Genomic DNA, 19,721 nt, shown 5'->3' with positions numbered 1-19,721 from the left:
TTAATACTGTCTGGTTTAGATTATTGCCTTGGTTTACTGAAATAGAACAGTAAACAAGTCCACTCATTGGTTTTATAAAAATCAGAATTAAAATAATTAATTAAAACAGCTGAATATGAATAATATATTGCCAAAAACTACTTTTAAGAAGTAAAATAAAATCAAAAGAAATTATAAAAAAAAAAAAAAAAACTAACACTGGAGAAAATATATTTCATTGAAGTTTCATTGATTAAACCACAGTTCATCACAAGTGAGAAGGAGTCTTTCCAACTCACAGAATATTTTCAGATTTAGGTAGGTTTTGAGCTGGTTCCCAATATGAGTTTTCATATATTTGAATTTAAAAAGCCTGGAACTGGTAGGTTTTTCTTGCTCAGCCTCGAAGCTTATATGAAAATCTTCCTGAGGAGTATGTTTTATAGGATGAAGGTTTTGAAAGCCCTGTTGGAGACAGGGCCTGGAACCTGGGACAGAAAGAAATGTGTGGAACTGCTTGCAGGAAACAAGAGAAAGCATTTGTAATGGAGCTTGGTGTTTCATAGGGAATGGTGGTGGCAAGGCTAGAAAGACACGGGGGAAATACACAAGCTTTGTGAAGCTGTGCACTGTATTATATGTTGTTATGGCCGAATTGTTGACCTCCTTCCCCAATTAATATGTTGAAGTTCTAAATCCCAGTACATAAAAGTGTGACCTTATTTGAAGATAGGGTCTTTACAGGACTAATCAAGTTAAAAAGAAATCATTAGGGTGGGCTCTAATCTGATATTTCTGGTTACTTATAAAAAGGAGAAATTTGGACACAGAAATGCATACAGAAAAATTTCATGTATACAGGCAGATGGCTATCTAGAGCACCTTCCCTCACAGCCCTCAGAAGGAACCAACCTTGCCAACACCTTGGTCTTGTACTTCTAGGCTTCAGAACTGTGAGACAATAAATTTCTGTCATTTAAGACACCCAAATTGTGGTACTTTGTTATGGCAGCCCTAGCATGTCGTGGGGGATGTTAAACCCTGTTCCATCCCCATAACAAAATCTTCAGTAAAATTTACATCACACATTAATTCTTTTAGTGTAAGGTCAATATTTCTGGGAAATGTAAAGAGCTTCTGAATTCTGGATATTTGTGAGTATGTGATAAAGAAAATACAACCAGACAGCTGACACCTGAGGTATTCTACTTTCTCCTTATTTCACAATGTACCAAGAAAAAAATGCATGATTGAAAGCAAAATATGCAGGCTCTTCTCCGCTCCCTCTTCATTCCCACATCCTCATCCCCCTTTCTAAGTCTCTCTACTTAGGCAGTGTTGTATAGTTGAAAGAGTCTGAAATTTAAAATTAGTCAGCTGAGTATTTAAATGCCAGCTCTGCCACTGATATGTTACTTAAATTCTCTGAGCCAGTTTTATGATGTGTAAAACAGTGGTAAAACTTGCTTTTAAAGCCTCGAATGTTAAGTAAGAGAAGTAGAAAAGCAAGTTAAACAACACTACAAGGAAGCAAACAGCCAAATGCAAAATGTGAGATACGCTACAGGGTGAATGGCCCGGTTTTTCTTACAAATAAATGGCATAAAAAGGGTAGCATGACACTTAAAGTTTTTTTTTAAAAAAATAAGCCCTAAGAGATACATCAACCAAATACTGTGGGTGCAACTTATCTGGACCTTGATTGAAGCAAACCAACTATAAAAAGATATTTCTTTTAGATGATTGGGAAACTTTAAACACAAATGGATCTCAAGTAATATTAGCAACCTGTTATTTAAGGGGTTTTGTTGTGTAATTCGTATAGTCTAAATGTGTATCCCCAATTTTCACGTTGAAATCCTAATATCGAAAGTGATGGTATTGGGAGGTGGGACCTTTGGGAGGTGATTAGGTCATGAGGCTGGAGCCCCCATGAATGGGATTAGTGCCCTTATAAAAGAGGCTCCAAAGAGACCCCTAACCCCCCTTCCACCATGTAAGGATACCACAAGAAGTTTATGGGAATTAAGGAATATTTTTCTAAAGAATTCTCAGAAAAAAACAAAAGTAAAATAATTAGAAGTTAGTTACAATGATAATACTACATATAAAAACATGGAGATGATGAACAAAGTACTTATCAGAGGAAAATTCATAATCTTAAATGGTTCCGCTATTACCTAAGAAATAATTAAAGAAATGAACTAAGTAATAAAATCAGGAACTGGAAAATAAAAAGAAGCAAAAGAAAAGACATGCAAAAAGCAAATCTATCATTATGTGACTTCGTAAAAATAAAACCATATAATACTCTTAAAGAGTTTTAAATAAAACCAAACTTTGGTTCTTTTAAAAGATAGATTATTTAGATGAATCTCTGGTCAGACTAAAAACAATAAAACATGTGTAAAACATTAAGCATAACACCGGAGATGCAATTACTTGCACATATATTTTAAAGATTATAAACAAAAACTCTAGGCAATTCTTTGCAACAATGAAAATTTTTATGAAAATAAGTTATCAAATTTGAGTCAAAATTCTATCTGATCCATGCAATGCAAGAAACTAGAGCAGTTATCCAAGAATAACAAGGACCCTCAAAATAACATGCGGTCCTTATTTTTTAACAGGTAAGTTCTACTGATTATCCACTCAAAGGACTAATCATTCCTACCTATATTTTTGAAGATATTTTAAAAGAATCTTTAAAAACATACAAGAGCATGGAAAATATCACAATCCACTTTACAATGGATTGCCCTCAGACATTCTCAGAAAAAGCAAACCATAGAGCAAACTCATTTAGAAATATAAAACATCCTTTAAAAAAATTAACAAATTGAATACAGCAATATTTTAAAACTTTAGCATATTGTGACTGAGTGAGGATTATTTCTAGACTACGAAAGTGGTTTGATCTTAGGAAATCTAGCAACAGGATTCATCTTATTCATATATCAGTGGATAAAAATTATATGACCATCTCAATGGATACACTAAAGTATTTAATAAAATTCTGCAAAAATTCAGAATAAGTCTTAGTAAAAGGAATAAGGACAATAGTTTCTTACCATGATTTAAAAATCATGGATTTACACAAACCAAGATAAAGCATCCTGCTGAATAATGTGGAGTAGAGTTATCTCTGTTAGAACCAGAATAATACGTGAATGTCTGCTAACATCATTCTGGAAGAACAAGCAGTGAAATCATGAGCAGGGGGGCAAATATGAATATTAAAACTGAGGCAGCAAATCTATCATTATGATTGTCTGTTTGGACAACACAAAAGGAAGCAGATGAAGTTTGACCACAGCTAGTAGGAGGTTCAAAACCATGACTAGTTACAGACTTTTGAGATTCTGGATACGGAAATTTAATCCATTCACAATTCAACCAAAACACAAAATGTCTAGGGGAAAATATTTAACTCATAATATCTTTATGAAGAAAACCATAAAACTTTACTGAGAAACACAAAAGAAATGTGAATAAACTGAGACATCATGTATCTGGATGTGAAACTCCAATATTGGAAAGATTTCACGTCTCTCAAAATTAATGCGTAAACGTAACAAAAGCATATGTGATTTAGCATAATGGTTAAATGCACAAACTTTGGAGACAGCTGAGTTAGAATCTCAGATCTACCTCTTACCAACTATGAGACAGTGGACAAGTTACTTAACCTCCATGAGCTTGTTTATTCAGTTTTACAATAGTCATAAAGGAATATCTGTCTTGTAGGATTGCTGTGGCGATTAAATAAAACAGCACACGTAAAGTCTTTTGCACTGTGTCTGTACTCTAAAGATTAATAATGTTGGATAGTTTAAATAATATTACTTCACTCTGAGCCAGAAGTTTTAAATATTTTCTTTAAAGGGCTAGATAGTAAATATTTAAGGCTTTGAGGCCATATAATCCCTTTCATATATTTTTCTTCGCTGTTTGTTTACAACCCTTTTTAAAATTGTAAAAATCATTCTTAACAAAAATCTGTACAAAAGAAAAACAGGCCATCAGCCAGATTTGCCCTATGGGCTCATGTTTGCAAACTCACATTAAAAACAAGTGAACAAATTTAACCTCACAAATAATCAGAAAAATGCAAATTAAATGCAAGTTATCAAGTGGGTCAAGATGTGTTTTTTTAATACCCAGTGTTTGTGAAGATATGAGGAAATGAGCACTCACATACACTACTGGTAAATTTGTGACTGGTGACAAATGTGGTGCATCAAAAGACTTAAAGTATGTATCTTCTTACCTCCAAGAAATTCTGTTTCTAGAAATATTTCCTAAAGAAATAATTGGAGATATTCTCAGGTGTTTGAATAACAATGTTTATCACAGGGATAGATATAATGCTGAAAAATCCGTAACTAATACAAAATGTCTAATCATAGAGAATCGGTTAAATAAATTATAGTGCTTCTATACAATGGAATAATACAGAACAATTAAAAATAATTATGGATTATATACTGCCTTTTTCAATTGAAAAACAGAGGCTATGGTAGTGTCATCAATAACTCACACAAAGGAGCTGGTGAAAAAGCCAGGTAAATGACTCAGCATTTAGAATACATACTATCTCTCTCAAAAAAAAGGCACCCCCTTCAGTGGCTACAATGTAAAAACACCAACCACAAAGTAGAATAGTGACAGTCTATCAGGAAGAAATTCCTTCATTTTTAGAAGTTTTGTTTTCAAATTTTTGTTTTAAATGTTGAGATCCAGTGTAATTTTTTTTTCAGATTCCCTTAGTACCACGTTTCCCCGAAAATAAGACCTCACCAGACAATCAACTCTAATGCGTATTTTGGAGCAAAAATTAATATAAGACCCGGTATTATATTGTATTATATTATATTATATTATATTATATTATATTATATTATATTATATTATATTATAGTAAAATAAAACTGGACCCGGTCTTATATTATAGTAAAGTAAGACCTGGTCTTATATTAATTTTTGCTCCAAAAGATGCATTAAAGTTGATTGTCTGGCTAGGTCTTATTTTCGGGGAAACAGGGTATCTCTAAAGAATTAACAGTCCACTTAAGGCTAGAGAAGAACACGGAATTCATGGGATAGCATTATCTTTTTCTGGGATGGTTCTTCAGTTGTCCAGTTTCTTTATACACAGTGTATGCTCAGAACTTGGGGTTTGGGTAAGATTTCTACAAGACCAAAAACTGTGAAGTAAGCAAAATTTATCACGACCTATTCTAGTAACCTCACTGATTTGGGGGCATGATTTCCTCCAACTACATCCATTTTCTACCCCAAAATGACCTGAAATCTTTATTCTGCAATCTACCCTGCTGCTTTGATGTCCTCACTTTAGAATTAGAGCATATATTTTATTGTCTGATGAATTCATGTCACTGTAGACAAGCAGTGTGTTATTTCTCCAAGATAAGTGGTAAGATTTTTAACTGTTGGCCTCCATGGATAAAGGACTTACCTGAAGGAATTTTGATCAATAGTTGGATTTGAGACACCTTGGCAGAATAGCTGAGCAGGATAACTAAAATGCCTTTAATGTGGGATGCTACATGGAAGTCTTCATTGTAGAGAAATCTATATTCAGTTAGCTTTAGTAAAGTTAATAGCATTAAAAGATTTTATTTTTTTTATATTTTTAAAGACCCCTCTGAAACCTATACATTGCCCTGAATAACTAGACAAAATTGTGGCTAAAATTTCCCATCTCGATTTTCTATGAAAATTTACATTTACATTTGCTCCATCATATCTTCCTTTAAGGTGCTGGCATTTACTGATTTTGTTTTTAGTTTTCTTTGCTGAATGGTCCCCACATCCTTCCCCTTTTCCATCTCCCTTCCCTAAATTCCCACTCAACCCAGTGTAACCAAAGAGAAAACAGAGACACCCAGGCACCTGGGGATTCTTTTTTTTTTTTTTTTTTTTAATCCATCTAACTAAAGTAATGAGTGTGCTAGAGATTAATTAGATAAGCATATCTTATAATTTAAAAGAATAAGAATTCCAGGTTAATGTAAAGAATGGGATGGAGAAAACCAGGCAGGATAATGGTAGGAAAAAAGGAAAAGAAAAAAAAAATAGAATGCAAAATGAGCAAACAGAAGTGGTAAAGCTACAAGACCTTTGGTATAATTCTTTGATGAGCAATTGTATGCATGACCTTCAGAGGAAAGTTACCTATTTCATGATTTGTTGACAGGCTGGTGTGTGACATTTTGACTAAAGGACCTAGTTACATTGTGAAAAGAGGAAGGTACCCTTTAGGTAAGGAATATAAACAAATGTCTTCAACTCAGACATTTTTGAAAGAGCTCAAGAGACTCCTGCTAAAGTGCATGAGGATGACACCGTGTAGCAGCTTTCGAAAAGTAAGATATTTTAGAACATATGAGCTCACTGCTAAATCATTTTTTCGGATTTAAGGAGAAAAATGTAGTGGGTACAGTTTGATCATTTAATACAAGAATTAGAAAAATGCAGCTATTCTAAAAGAAAAGAATTTGGGAAACAAAAAGTGAAAGGAGTATGAATGGAGTTTCTTAATTTCTACCTGTTTTTCAAATATATAGAAATACCCTTGAAATCACTAATTCATAATGAAGATAACAAAGGGAGATTGATGTTTCTACTCATCTATAACATAAAGGACTTTTGGAATGCTCCTGCTTCAAAGGCTCTGTTTAAGAAAAATTAGAATATTTGACAGAGATTGAAATCTCTAAGGAGAAAGTTATGAAACATCTTGAGAAAATTCAAGCTCACTAGAACAGCAGGAGTGGATGACATTTCGCAATTAACTCTGAGGAAATAAAGAAATGTGCAATAGCAAAAATGCTGATAGGTTTTGCATAAAACAGAGTAATCTATTTGGCCTTGAACAGCAGTTAAAAGTTCCTTCAAAGTCACTAGCAATCAGCTGAAATTCCTTTCTGTCATCTCCGGAAGAAAAGGAAAAAGGGTAAGATTCAAACTTTAGAGATTTGTTAGAGGAGAAAAAAAAAAGGTATTTTTCTTAGAAAGTCAAAGTTTAATAAAGGATCCTAGAGAAGACTTTGCAGGCATGGCTTTGGGTCTTTCGTCTCCCAAAATAAATGCACTTGCTGGACAATACTAACCAGCACATAAACCTTTCCAGGGATCATCAGGTCCTACAAGATGAACATTCTAGACATTTATGAATGAGATGCCCTAATGGGTATCTCAAATTCTCTTGCTAAATATTTTATCTTATATAAAAGGAAATTCATTAGAAGTATGTTAGGCATTCTCTTATTAGAATAATGTTGGACAGTTGATATCAAAGAAGAGCTACACTTTAAATGATTTAAATTCTTTTGTTGTTCTTTACAAGCCAAAAGTCATTATCAACTAGCTGAGGGTTCCATTTAATCACAAGTAAATATAGTACAGCAATTATAAGCATCAAAGAAAGATCAAGCTTCAAACAGAGGCCCATAAAAAATTTCTGATGGTGAAAAGTTAATATACTCTAAAGAAGACTCTCAAAATAATTTTGGCAAAAATCATTCCATTGTTGAATTTTAAAATAATTTCAGTATGTGTCTTTGTGAATATTGTCGATGGGTTTAATTATGGATTTTAATAATCAAAGCTGTGTTTTTTGCCTGTAAATATCAATAAAATATGTATTTTCATTTATAATCAATATAAATGAATAATTAGTATTTTTCTATGGTTAGACTATCAACGGTGTGGAGTAATACAACAATTGATCTAAGAAGAGTAAATCATGAGCCTTTGTAAAACATGAATAAAACTAAAAAGATCATTTTAATAAAGCATCTACAGCAGATCAGTCCATTCCATCCTGGGTCCACCTATATTCTCCACTTAGCTACCCTTCAAATCTCTCTCAAGTTCACCCTCCAATTCACAATGATCTCTCCTTTCTCTGAAGCCAGGGCACTTAAAATTTATAGCACTCATTTGGTAATTAATCATGTAATGATATGTGATATTTCTTTAATTGATATTTAATCTCTCTCTCTTTCTCTCTCTGCTCCCCACCCTCTTCCTCCACCCCTTGAGTCTTTCTGTCTCTCTCCAAGTCTCTCTTTTTTCCATCTTTTAAACTATGTTTTAAGCTTTTATGGGAGTAAGAATGAAGTAAACTGCCACATTATGGCACATTAATTCATGGCACACAACACTGTGTCTTGCATCAAATAAGTGCTCAATAAAAGTTTGTTCACTTAAAAGGTGAGCTTAAAAACTTAATGTTACATTGGAGGCCTGGCAGGTGTCTGCAAAGACTTAATTCAATTGATGAGTTATGATTTCAAGAATGGTAGGCGGTAGGTAGCTAGACAGTAGGGTGTAATGAGGCTTGGCAATCTTTCAGAGATGTTATGCCAAATCTTCATTCATCTACTCCTTCCCGAGGTCAGATTCACGGCAATTTCTTTGGCTGAAGAAAGCATGGCAGATTCTCACAGATTATTCACCTACCTGCCCCAACAGAGACCACTATAGTATGAAATAGTTCCTATGAGTCTTTCAACAGAGGAATGCCAAGAACTTGAAGGACAAAAACCACACAGGCTGTAGACCCCTAAAATCACCATGGAAGGAGAAGAGGAAAAATTAAGGCTTCTTCCTATATCGCTGTGTTCCTTTTGACATTTGAACATTCTGATAGCCGGAATCTAATTATCAGCTAAGAAAGCACAGGAAGTTTTCATTTACAACCAGATGACAGGAAGGTAAGAAACTTGGGGGAATGAAGAGAGTTTCTGAGAAAAATTTGATATCCAACAGACTTCTTTCTTCCCATTTTACTTGTCACATTAAACCCATCTCAGTATTAGCTTAGACATAAAAAACAAAAAGCATTTAGGAAAATGAGTTTTTCACCCAAAATATCAAACTGATTAAAGAGAAACAGGACTCACTGGCAGTGGAAAGGTAAAACCTTCCCCAAAACCTTTAGTTCTCCTAGCTTCAGTGGTGGGATATATTTGTGTTGTGCAGGATGTTCCAAGTTATACACATTGATAACCTCACTGAAAGATACACTGATAATTAGCTACCAATGGTTCTTGATGAAATTCAAGAACACAGTAGAATAGCTGAATCTCCATGTTCACCTTCCAGAATGCTAAGTTGATTCTGATAGAAGATATTGAATCCAATGCTTGTAACTTTTAATATAAGTATAAAACCATTGGAAACCACTCCAGTTTTCTATAAGAAAGAAAAGAATCAAAACTATAATTATGGAGCAATGATAATTGCATGTAGGGATATGTAGAACTTTATATAATTATATAACTTTGTTCATGACTTCTTTGAAAACAAAAAATGCACTTACCAAAATATTTAGCATATAATTTCAAAGGATTCACATGTGTGAAACCTATAGGAATTAATAAGCTTCAGATTACAAATTCTCTTTTGCAGATGGAAAGACCAGTGAAATGGAAGCTAGTGGAAAAGCAGTTGATGCCATCCAGCTATGTGGTATCTTTCCTATCTCGAAGATATGGCTATGATGGTGTCATTATTTGCCGTGTTATAGATGTAAGTTTACTTTGACTGAATACAAGTATGAATAATGCCTATATGAGTAATGGTCCCCAAAGATGTTCAAGTTCTAATCTCTGGAAACGTGTATACTCACTCCTATGTTATCTTACTTGGCAAAGGAGAATTAAGGTTGCAGATGGAATCAAGGTTGCTAATCAGCTGACCTTGAGACGGGAAGATTACCCTGGAATATCCGGATGGGTTTCATGTAATCACAAGTGAAAGATGGAAGCAGGAAAGTCAATGTTAGAGTGATGCAGTGTGAGAAAGACTCCATCCACTGTTGGCTTTGAAGACGGAAAAATGCCACAAGCCAAGGAACACAGGCAGCCTCTAGAAGCTGGAGGAGGTAAGGAAATGGATTCTCCAGTACAGCCTCCAGAAAAACCCAGTCTTGCCAACATCTTCCTTTAGCCCAGTGAGACTAATTTCAGACTTCTGCCTTCCAGAGCTGTAAGATAATAAATTTATGTTGTTTTAAGCCAATAAGTTTGTGGTGAATTCTTACAGCAGCCATAGGAACTTAATACAATATGCAAGAAGAAAAGGAGAAAATTCTCCAGAGGTTGCTAGCCTGGGAAGCCAGAGAGATTGGTATATGAGTCTTTTCTAGGGAAAGTTTCAAAGCAAGCAGAGCAGATCAACATTCCAGAACTCCAGGAGGATTTGATCTGAAACCTGTTCATTAGAAAGGAAAAGTTAAATATCAGTAAGTAAATAAATAAATAAACCTAAGCTAAATCAATCACACACTTCAGCAAGCACTTATTAAACACCCACAGACTGTGATTCAAGTTCAAGTGTTCAAGATCAAGGAAGGTGGGAAAGTCCCTCCCTGAGTGCCGGGGAGAAGGCTTGGCCTGAAAGCTTCTTTTTGATGGCAGAAAGAAAAAGCAAAGATAGAAATCAAGATGAGAAAGTGAGCAGTTCCCATTTTTAGATACTATCTTCCACACATCTATACATCAGCAGATTTTCTACCAAAGGTTAACTTAAATTACTACGTATAGGTATGGATGCAGTGAGAATCAGAGCAATTTCCCTTACAAAATAAGGTATTTCCCATAACTTATATATAAATCCTAGAGGTGGTTTTCTATATGATTTAGTTTTTCCTCATACATTAGTCTCCTTTGTATCTCTCCTTTATCTTTGCAAAACTCAACTTGACATTGGTACCTGCATAGGTGGGTTCTAATAAGCAAGCAAAAATATATTTTTTTCCCAAAAAATCCATAGACAAACATTAAGTGTCAAGGACAGATTTTTTTTTTCCTATACGTTTTGAGGACCACCTACAACAGCCATGACAGCTGTGCTAATCGAAAAAGCAAACGAGGCCACAAAGGACTGTTCTTTGACCATGTAATCAATTTTCCACTCAATGCATTGTTCATTCTTGGAGACTTTAATGCCAGAATTGATTTTAACAGCCATTATAGAAATACTTAAGTCAAAGGGCTTGCAACCTTTTTTAGCATGACCAATAGAATTTTTTAAATAGATATGTGAATAAATCATTGAGTATGATTCATATGCTTTTTTTAAAAAGGTTCTTTGAGTCACTGTCCAGACACATTCTTTACAAGTAGTCAAGTGGACTAAGTAAAATCCCATACTGAGAAATAGTGCATTAGCTCAGTTTATGCTTATAAAATTATGTTTGAAATATCTGTATACCATTTCAGCAGCTCCCAGAAAGCCAATAGGTAATCAGTTAACATATAATGGATGATCACTCTTCAACATGAAATCTGAGAAAAAAGTTGTGTAAGCAGTCCTAATGACAAAATATGACCTTAATTTGTTTACAAGGCAGACATTTAAAACATCAGGAAGGAAGAGAGATAATATAGAAATAACTCATTGCTGCTAAAGGTGACCAAGCTAGGAGTTCTTCCACATGAAATAAAATGTTGAAAGAATTAATTAAATGACTTTATGTGTTTTCAAACATTCAAAGAGCAAGATAAACTAACTGAAAGCCTTGGCTTATTCATATATCCTCTGATAAAAGTTACTTAGGGCATTCCATGTTTGCAAATGGAAACGTACATAAAATAAAATCTAAGCCATAATTAACACAAAGAACAAGTAATCTAATGGAAAGGGATACAGATTTATAGACATTTTACTTGTGGAAGCTTGTAACTGATAGTAGAGCTTTTAATTTGTCCTCGTAGAACAATTTCTGATAAATTAGCATATATTTAAATCATCACAAAAACGTGATTACCCAAATATGAAATTGTTTTGTCCAGAATTTTATAATTATGTTGAGTTCATATTTGACTGACATGGCATAGAATTTAAATCACATGATTGGAATCTCGATAGTTAAATCTCATGGTTAGGACCCATCTATCTTACTGTTGTACAGACATTCACCAGCTTCCAAAAGACCTTTGATTCTCCACTCTGCAGTATGTCAGGGCTCAAATATTGTCATCATAGGGCATATGTGCAGAGTGTGTTTAGCAGGCAGTTATTGTTCATGGAGTGAGCACTGTTTTTATAGCACAAGCAGGCATCCATCAGAGTTCTCAGCACCACACCTGTTCTTATGGAGCTGTCCTTATGTGTGATAGGGTGCCTGAGTGACCCAGGCATGACATCCACATTAGCAATCAGCATTTATGTGGAGTTCTGCATGCACCATAAAGCACAGCTTTAATTCCTCTTTTGGTTTCAACTAGGAACAAAGAAGGTGGGCAAAGGATGATGTCTTTTCTCATCTTTTTTCAATGTCAATGTTGAGCACCATTCTTTCATCTCGCAGCTGAATGTGACTTCTTTCTATGTTTCCTATTCAATAAAACAGGGCAGAAAATATTTCCAGTGTTAAATATTTAAAGTAATATTTCAGTAATATTCCAGTTAAATATTTCCAGTAATATTTCAGTTTCATTCCAGGGAAATGTAGAGCTAAATTCCCTAAAAAGATTCATTCTTAACATGTTCATTCTTAATTCCATGAGGGGAAAAACAGTATATTTATTGACTTAATGGCAGTCAATAAAAATTCAAGTTGAATGCACTATGAACTTGCATCTGACATTGTGAAAGATATTAAAAGTTCATTAAAAGTCATTTATAGAAGGTATTGAATAAAAATTTCAGGGAAGGAAATAGTTTGAATTATTTTCTCTTTGAAGATCAAGAGACTAAGTCAGCTTGACTGATAGTATTAGATGATTTAGAGTCATGAAAAAAATATATTAGAGCATGTATTAAAAATGGCATCACACCCCTCCATAGGCCACTGACTGACACAGGAAGCAATCTGAAACTGAAAATTTCCAGTAATCTTCAGGGAGTATATTTGGTAATTTGTAGTCTTATCCCTGATTCTATAAACAAAAGACATTTAGAATCTGCCTAATGTTCATTTGGGACAAAGTTGTAGCTTTTAAACATCAAACACACATTCTTCTTATACAGTAGTCCCTTTGTACTCCAATTGTCATTTTCACCCTTAAGGTAAAAGTATACTTTTGACTTCATCTACAGAATACTAAATAAAGGTTCAGCCATGTAAATACTAACAGCATTTCTAAAACTATTTAGTACCTCACTGAAGTATCGAAATAGCAGTAATGCACATTTTTGCATTGGGTGGTCATAGATTGGATAAAATGGGTTATGTGCTCTTGTTCTTATATCACCTTAAAAATGATTTGTGTACACTGACCTATATTTTATGAGCTTCAATAAATACTAGAAATGTTAAGGTTATGGATGTGAAGAATATTCCAGATAGTTATCAAGGATTCTCAAAAAGTCCTTGTCAGCCAGGTGGTTAGGATTTGAATGCTTTATTTCTAAATGAGAAAATACAAATACACATATCCATGATATGCAAACTACATTTTAGTTTTCTTAGAACTTTCAGTAAGCAAGTAAATGCTCAACTTTTCTCTGACAAACTTGCTTGATTTCGAGTGTTCCATACATTCACAAGCACAAATAATAGTATGATATTTGAGATCCTGTTAGAAAATGAAGCAAAATTAAAGATATAACGGCCATACGTTGACAATTTATACCTCAAGTTGACTCTGCACTTTTTACCTTTGGTAACCAAACTCCTATAGGTAAGATTACTCCATGACAAACCTAGCCCCCTTTAGTTAATAATACTTCTTGTTCAATAGTAATTGCTTTGTAGTGCTCTCTACATGGTAAGCATTTTCCACATACGATGTTTTTAATCCCCACGACTCTATGAGATCTGCACTGTCATCACCATCATTCTCGCTGCACAGATGAAGAAACGGAAGCACAGACAGGTTAACTAATTGCCCACAGTCTCACAGCCAGAAAGTGCTAAAGCTGCGACTGAATCCTGCCTGTTGAGCTCCTGAGTCCCCACTCTTAACCACTGTGCTTTGCTGTCTCCAAGCATTCTCTCTTTTACTGACTTTTCCTTTCTTCTGCTTTTGTCACTCAAAGCGATGTAAAGCTGTTTAAATATAGGTTACTTCCAAAGGGGATTGCATTCATGAGCACCTCGTTCAAACTCCTTCCCCATCTCAAAGTACCCTCTACCTCCGTGAGCAGACCCACTTCGCCTCTCATTCCTTGCTTAATTAAACCTATCAGTCACTTACTTGCATCTTATGTTTGCCCTGTATGAGCTCGACTTAGAACGAAATTGTATTTACTGGTATTTAATCCAATAAATTTAAACAGACACAAATATGTGTTTCCCCTTCCTTGTCATTTGCATTTTAGTTTGAGTCTAGAAGAAATAAGAGAGAGTTGTTCCTCTCCCTTTCTTATCACTCTCATTTTGGAATGATCTGTTCTTTGTTTTACATTGTTACCTGGACTTGATTATCATCCTCCAAGTTGGAGTGAGCAGGGCAGGGTAGGAAAGGAGATATTCCCAAAGGCTGCCTAGCAGCTGTGTCACATGAGTCAAAAAGAGTCTCCTTGTTTTTCCCGTTGTAGCGGGGGTTGGCCCTTCCTCGCTAGGATATCAAGAAGAGGAGAAATGGAAAAAGTCGTGGCTTCAGGCACACACCCAGGCAGAATAAAGTCTAAACAGTCTCATCTTTACATCCACTGTGAACGGTGGCCTATGGGGCAAGCAGCATAGTAATGCAAAAACTCATCTACTTTAGAAAACTACTTAGTTAAAGGAATGCTGCACCTCCAGTGGGAGCTGCCAACGGGCCACTCCTTCCAGGGCCAGCCACCTCCGCTTCTTTCAACCCCTCAGTTTTCTCACAGACTCTCTTTCTTACCCCTTGTATCCCTCAACCAATCTCTTTCCTTTTCCTTCTCGTGCCTTTTTCTTCCGCCCATGAGATACAGAGCACGTAAAAGAATGTAAGTCGCTAGAGCGGGAAATCAACATATATTTTGTCCACAGAAGTTAGTCCTAGTTAATATAGTATTAACAATGTTATTGCAAAGAGGAGAGCAGCCAGATGTGACCACATGCTGCCGCGGGAGGAAGCAGAGACTGTGGGTCGCCCTACCTGCTGGACCAGAGTCAGCCAGGTTAGAAGAGCACTTCCCTCAGGGCTGAGGAAGGGACTGATGGCTGAGCAACCCATCCAGCTGTCCAGGCATATAAAAGGTTCCCTGCACCGTAGCGCTGGCTGCCCAGCCAGAGTATCAGACCCAGGACAGTAATACTGAGCTTCTGAACAATGCTGGATCCCCCAACAGGCAGGCCCTCAGCTCTCTCTGTGGAAATGGACTTCTTGCACGGGTCAGCTTCCAGCCCTTATTTGTTCAAACCAGCAAAATCTGAGCGCACTGATGAACAACGAATATTTGTCCTTGACTGAAATCATTGACTATGGTTCGTTAAATTTTTCCGAGATGTATATTTAAAAGGAGTTCAGATTGATCTCGCCTACAAAATAGATATTTCTATAAGAAATAGGTAAACAGGGTAATATTTTTTAAACGGTTTTTCTTGAGTTTTGGCTTTCCTGCCTTAGTCTTTCAGTGTAAAGTATTTTTTTTTCTCATGAATGTATGAACCCTTTGACATGAACATGCGTGGCAAACTAAAGGAAAGCAAGAATCAGTCTGCTAAAGTACCACAAGCACAGAAAAATGTTTTAATAATAAATCATTATAATCCTTAAGTAAAGACTTGTTGTAGGAGGAAGTAAAATATGTTTAATCATTCTCCTATTTTGAAAACTAATAAGGAATTGTGGTTGTGAGATAGCTTTTGAAATGCCTATAATATATTTTGCTAGCATTGCTTACTTTTTGCTTCAGCATATACATTTCCTCATACATTAGATTATTAATATTAAATTGCTAGACAAATTCTATGATTTTTTTTGGTTTACTTCTTAAATAATAGCTGGGCAAAATCATATAACATCTATTCTAACTACTCTACACCATAGAAATTATACAAAAGGCATTCAGAGTTGAAAAAAAGCATCATACATTTCAATTATAATCAATGTGAATTGTGATTAACTCCATTTGGAATATAATATGATAGTTGTGAAAATTATGAAATACACAACCTTCATCTGAAAACATTCTTTTGTATTTATAAAATAGTCAAATTAAGAATTCATCTCATTGTATAGTATTTATTTTCTTCATTATGCTTTTCTAAATTGTGTAGCTTTTATAAAGCATAAATGCTTCTTAATTTTAAAAAAAATTAATATCATTAAAAAATCAAACAAATAAATCCTTTGCAATATCCCTGCTGCCTTTGAAACTTTCAGAAAAGAAAATTCAAATTCATATTCAAAAAAGACACCAGACTTCTATTTCTGACAAGATAATGGGCTGGGTTATATAGATATTTTTCCCCAAATATGAGATAATTATTAATAATGGACATATATCTTCCACTTTAATCATCTTACTAAACTAGGTAGTAAACTTTAATTGCACAAGGTTGCGCAAATCCTTCTTCACTATGGTTTCTTATTCTAAATATTCTAAATAACAGGTAGCCTTGATCACTAATTACTGCCATATAATAGAGTCCACCTAGTACAACCTGAATTAACAGATGGCTTGCCTCCATTTCATGTATCTTTACATTTATTCCTCCAATGGGACATTTCAAAAGAAAATAAAATTAGAACTCACCCCAAACTTGAAATTGCCTTACCATTTCTTATTTTTCAAATAAATTAAGAATAAATATTTAGCAAAGAATTTTGTTTATAATAAGTTATAGAAGCTACAAATAAATAGCTAGCTTTTTATTTCAGTCTCCAGTTTGCTTTCTGTTTTAACTCTTCAATAGGGACCCATGTCCATTTCCCACTCTAAAATGTGAGCAGCCAAATATAGATGTCTCTTTTTTAAATGAACAAATGACTTTGCTTCCTCTTTTATTATCAACTGTTTCTTTAATTTCATCAATGAAATCTGACTTCCCTACTTTGTACACTTATTAAAATTACAAAGGGATTCTCTTCTGATGCTGATTGTCATCACATGACTCTATCATTGATGCAAGATCCTATACAAGAGTTGGCATCCATATATTTCCTCGTCATCAAATCCCCATCATTTTCTAATCACAGGAGAGTATCTTTTTTTCCATCTCAACTATTAAATTGTCTTTTCTTCTGTTCATATTTAATTCTAATATTATTTTAGCTCTGAAATGTTGGCAGTTGTAGCATGCATATAAAAAGCTATGTAAATGAAGCATTATTGTGTAGATAATACATGTGAAAAACCATAGAGTAGCTATGCAGCCAAACCAGAGATGTGGTGTAAGACCACAGCATCCAAAAAGAACTGGGAATGTCCATTCTGCCTAACTTCCGATGGACAGCTCCACTCCAAACTCTGAAAGTTGACTTTCCCTTTGTGAATCAACATTGCTGGATGACAAAAAGGATATTATTTTGATGTTATACACAAATATTTGTAAGGACAGTATCTGTAATATACCATTGCCCAAACTGAAGAATTCCCCTCTGTGAATAAAAATATTTAGCAACCCTATCAACTGCTTTATTATTATGCCAAAACATTTCTCCTACTTTATAATGGATCAGTGAAAATTACTTCCATTTTTATCTAGCCAGCAAATTCTAGCTCCTCTTTGCAAATGAGACACCAGCTATTTGACCTCATAAGAACAGTGATAGTTTCAGAGCAGATAACTTTCTGATGTTAATGCTAGGACAACTAGATTTCCGATGGATCAAAAGCTTTATTCACTGAAAATACACATCTATATAGGAAATATGAGGATTTATCAAATGCTGAATTAAATATTTCAACATAAATTTGTGTTTGCTGTCTCAAAGTGTTAGAAATTCTTATCTCTTTACTTACACGGGTACCATAAATTTTACTTTGAAAGGCACAGGTACTCTTTTTCATACAAATGAGGTCATTATTGATTGGCCTAGGAAATGGACTCCAGAGTGTTCATTTAAACTCCATTCCCTAGGAAATTAACATTTTTGTAACAATAATAAAAATAAAATATTTTAAATACAGTGTTGTATGTTTCCTCCCCTCTCTATTCTTTTCTGAAAAGTCTCTTAAGCATAGCCTAATAGCTGGCTTTAATTTTTTTTTAAAATTAAGACATCGTAGGTCAAAAAAATCAAATTGGAAGTAGTAATTTCAATTTCCTTGGCAGAGTTGCTGAATAGAATTTTTATTGACTGTGAATCTAACTTACTAAGAAAAATTAGTGATATTAGCAAATGGTTCTGCAATAAAAATCCCTATGGTAGGACACCAATGGCTCATTGTTCACAGGGTGGATGTGAAAAACATATTTGAATAGTCTGACGTGAAATACATTTTTCCTTACCTTGAGACTTTGACTTAAATAAACCTTAAATAACTTAAATATTTACTCAACCTCTTTATCACTACTATGAGTTTCAGTTATTTTTCTTCATTTCTTGAAAAAACAAAATCTGAGACTACTTCATTAAGAGCTAAAATAAAATGTATTTCCTTTCCTCTTCCCACTTCACTAATTGTAGGCTGGCATTGTCTGGACCCAGTGAACTTCCTCTTGGGGCCTTACACTTAGGTCAGTTGTATGTGAGAACCTAAGTTATGGGAAAACTTTGGTTTAATGGAAATCACTTTGCTTATTATTATATTACATTAATTTATTTGGCCATATCAATGTGCCACTGATGGCAAATCTCTTTCCCTGCAGACTGATCAGTCACCACTGGATGGACATTTTTTTTATTATTCTTTATCCTTTCTTGTTGCTCATTCTTTCAAAATTATTTTCATTCACTCTCTGAATTTCCAAAATTTGTCGTCAAATCCTCCATGAAAGCATTCCTTTTGGAATGCAAACATTATTTGGGGGAACATTTAAAGATATTCTCTTTAAATTATTTCTAAATGCCATGATAGATGCCAGTCAATCTATTGCCCACACTGTTGTCAGGACTTGATGTCAGAACAAGGATGGTCATGCTACTTCTCAGCCTAGTCTCCTTCAGTGACTCCCCATTACACTTAGGCTAGAGTGCCAAGCTTGGTACTATAAAATGAAAGACCATTCAAAACATGACCTTCTATTACTCCTGATTTATACTGTACAATCATTTCTCTTTGCACCTTAATTTCCATAGCTTACTATTTGTAGTCACTTCAAATTATGTGCACTCCAGGCTATATTCTCATATGTTGTTTCCTATAAGTAGAAGGCCCTCCCTGAGCTCCATCCTCACCAATCACACCATGATTTTATAATTAATTTCTATGGATTAGCTTTAAAATTCTACTCAAACGTCATTAGCTATCAGTAACCTTAACTAACTCTTCTCCACAAGGCAAGGTTACTCTACCCTTTGTAGTTCCACAGCGATAAACACAAATTTCATTTGTGTTACTTCATAATTTTGATTGCAATTATTCAACATGTTTTTCTTTCATATTTCATTGTGATCTCTATGAAGTCATTTATCTATATTGCTTCAGCAGCTAGCATAGTGCTTGGCACAGAATAGCCACTGAAGTTTTGGTGAAGGGTAGGAATCTCATAGGCCAACATCATTTGAGGACCACAACTTCACTGCCAAATCATCGTTCTTAATTCCTTTCTTCTTTCAGCCAACAAATACATTTTGAGTAAAAATATGAAGAATATTTATTTCTTCTATAATTGATGGATATTTAACCTCTTTACGCCACTCTTATATCCCTTTCCCAATAGCACTAATTAT

The sequence above is a fragment of the Rhinolophus sinicus genome, chromosome 16 (genome assembly GCF_057876585.1).
Source record: "Rhinolophus sinicus isolate RSI-liver-muscle chromosome 16, RSI-T2T, whole genome shotgun sequence".
NCBI classification, from domain to species: Eukaryota; Metazoa; Chordata; class Mammalia; order Chiroptera; family Rhinolophidae; genus Rhinolophus; species Rhinolophus sinicus.
This window is presented reverse-complemented; position numbering follows the sequence as displayed.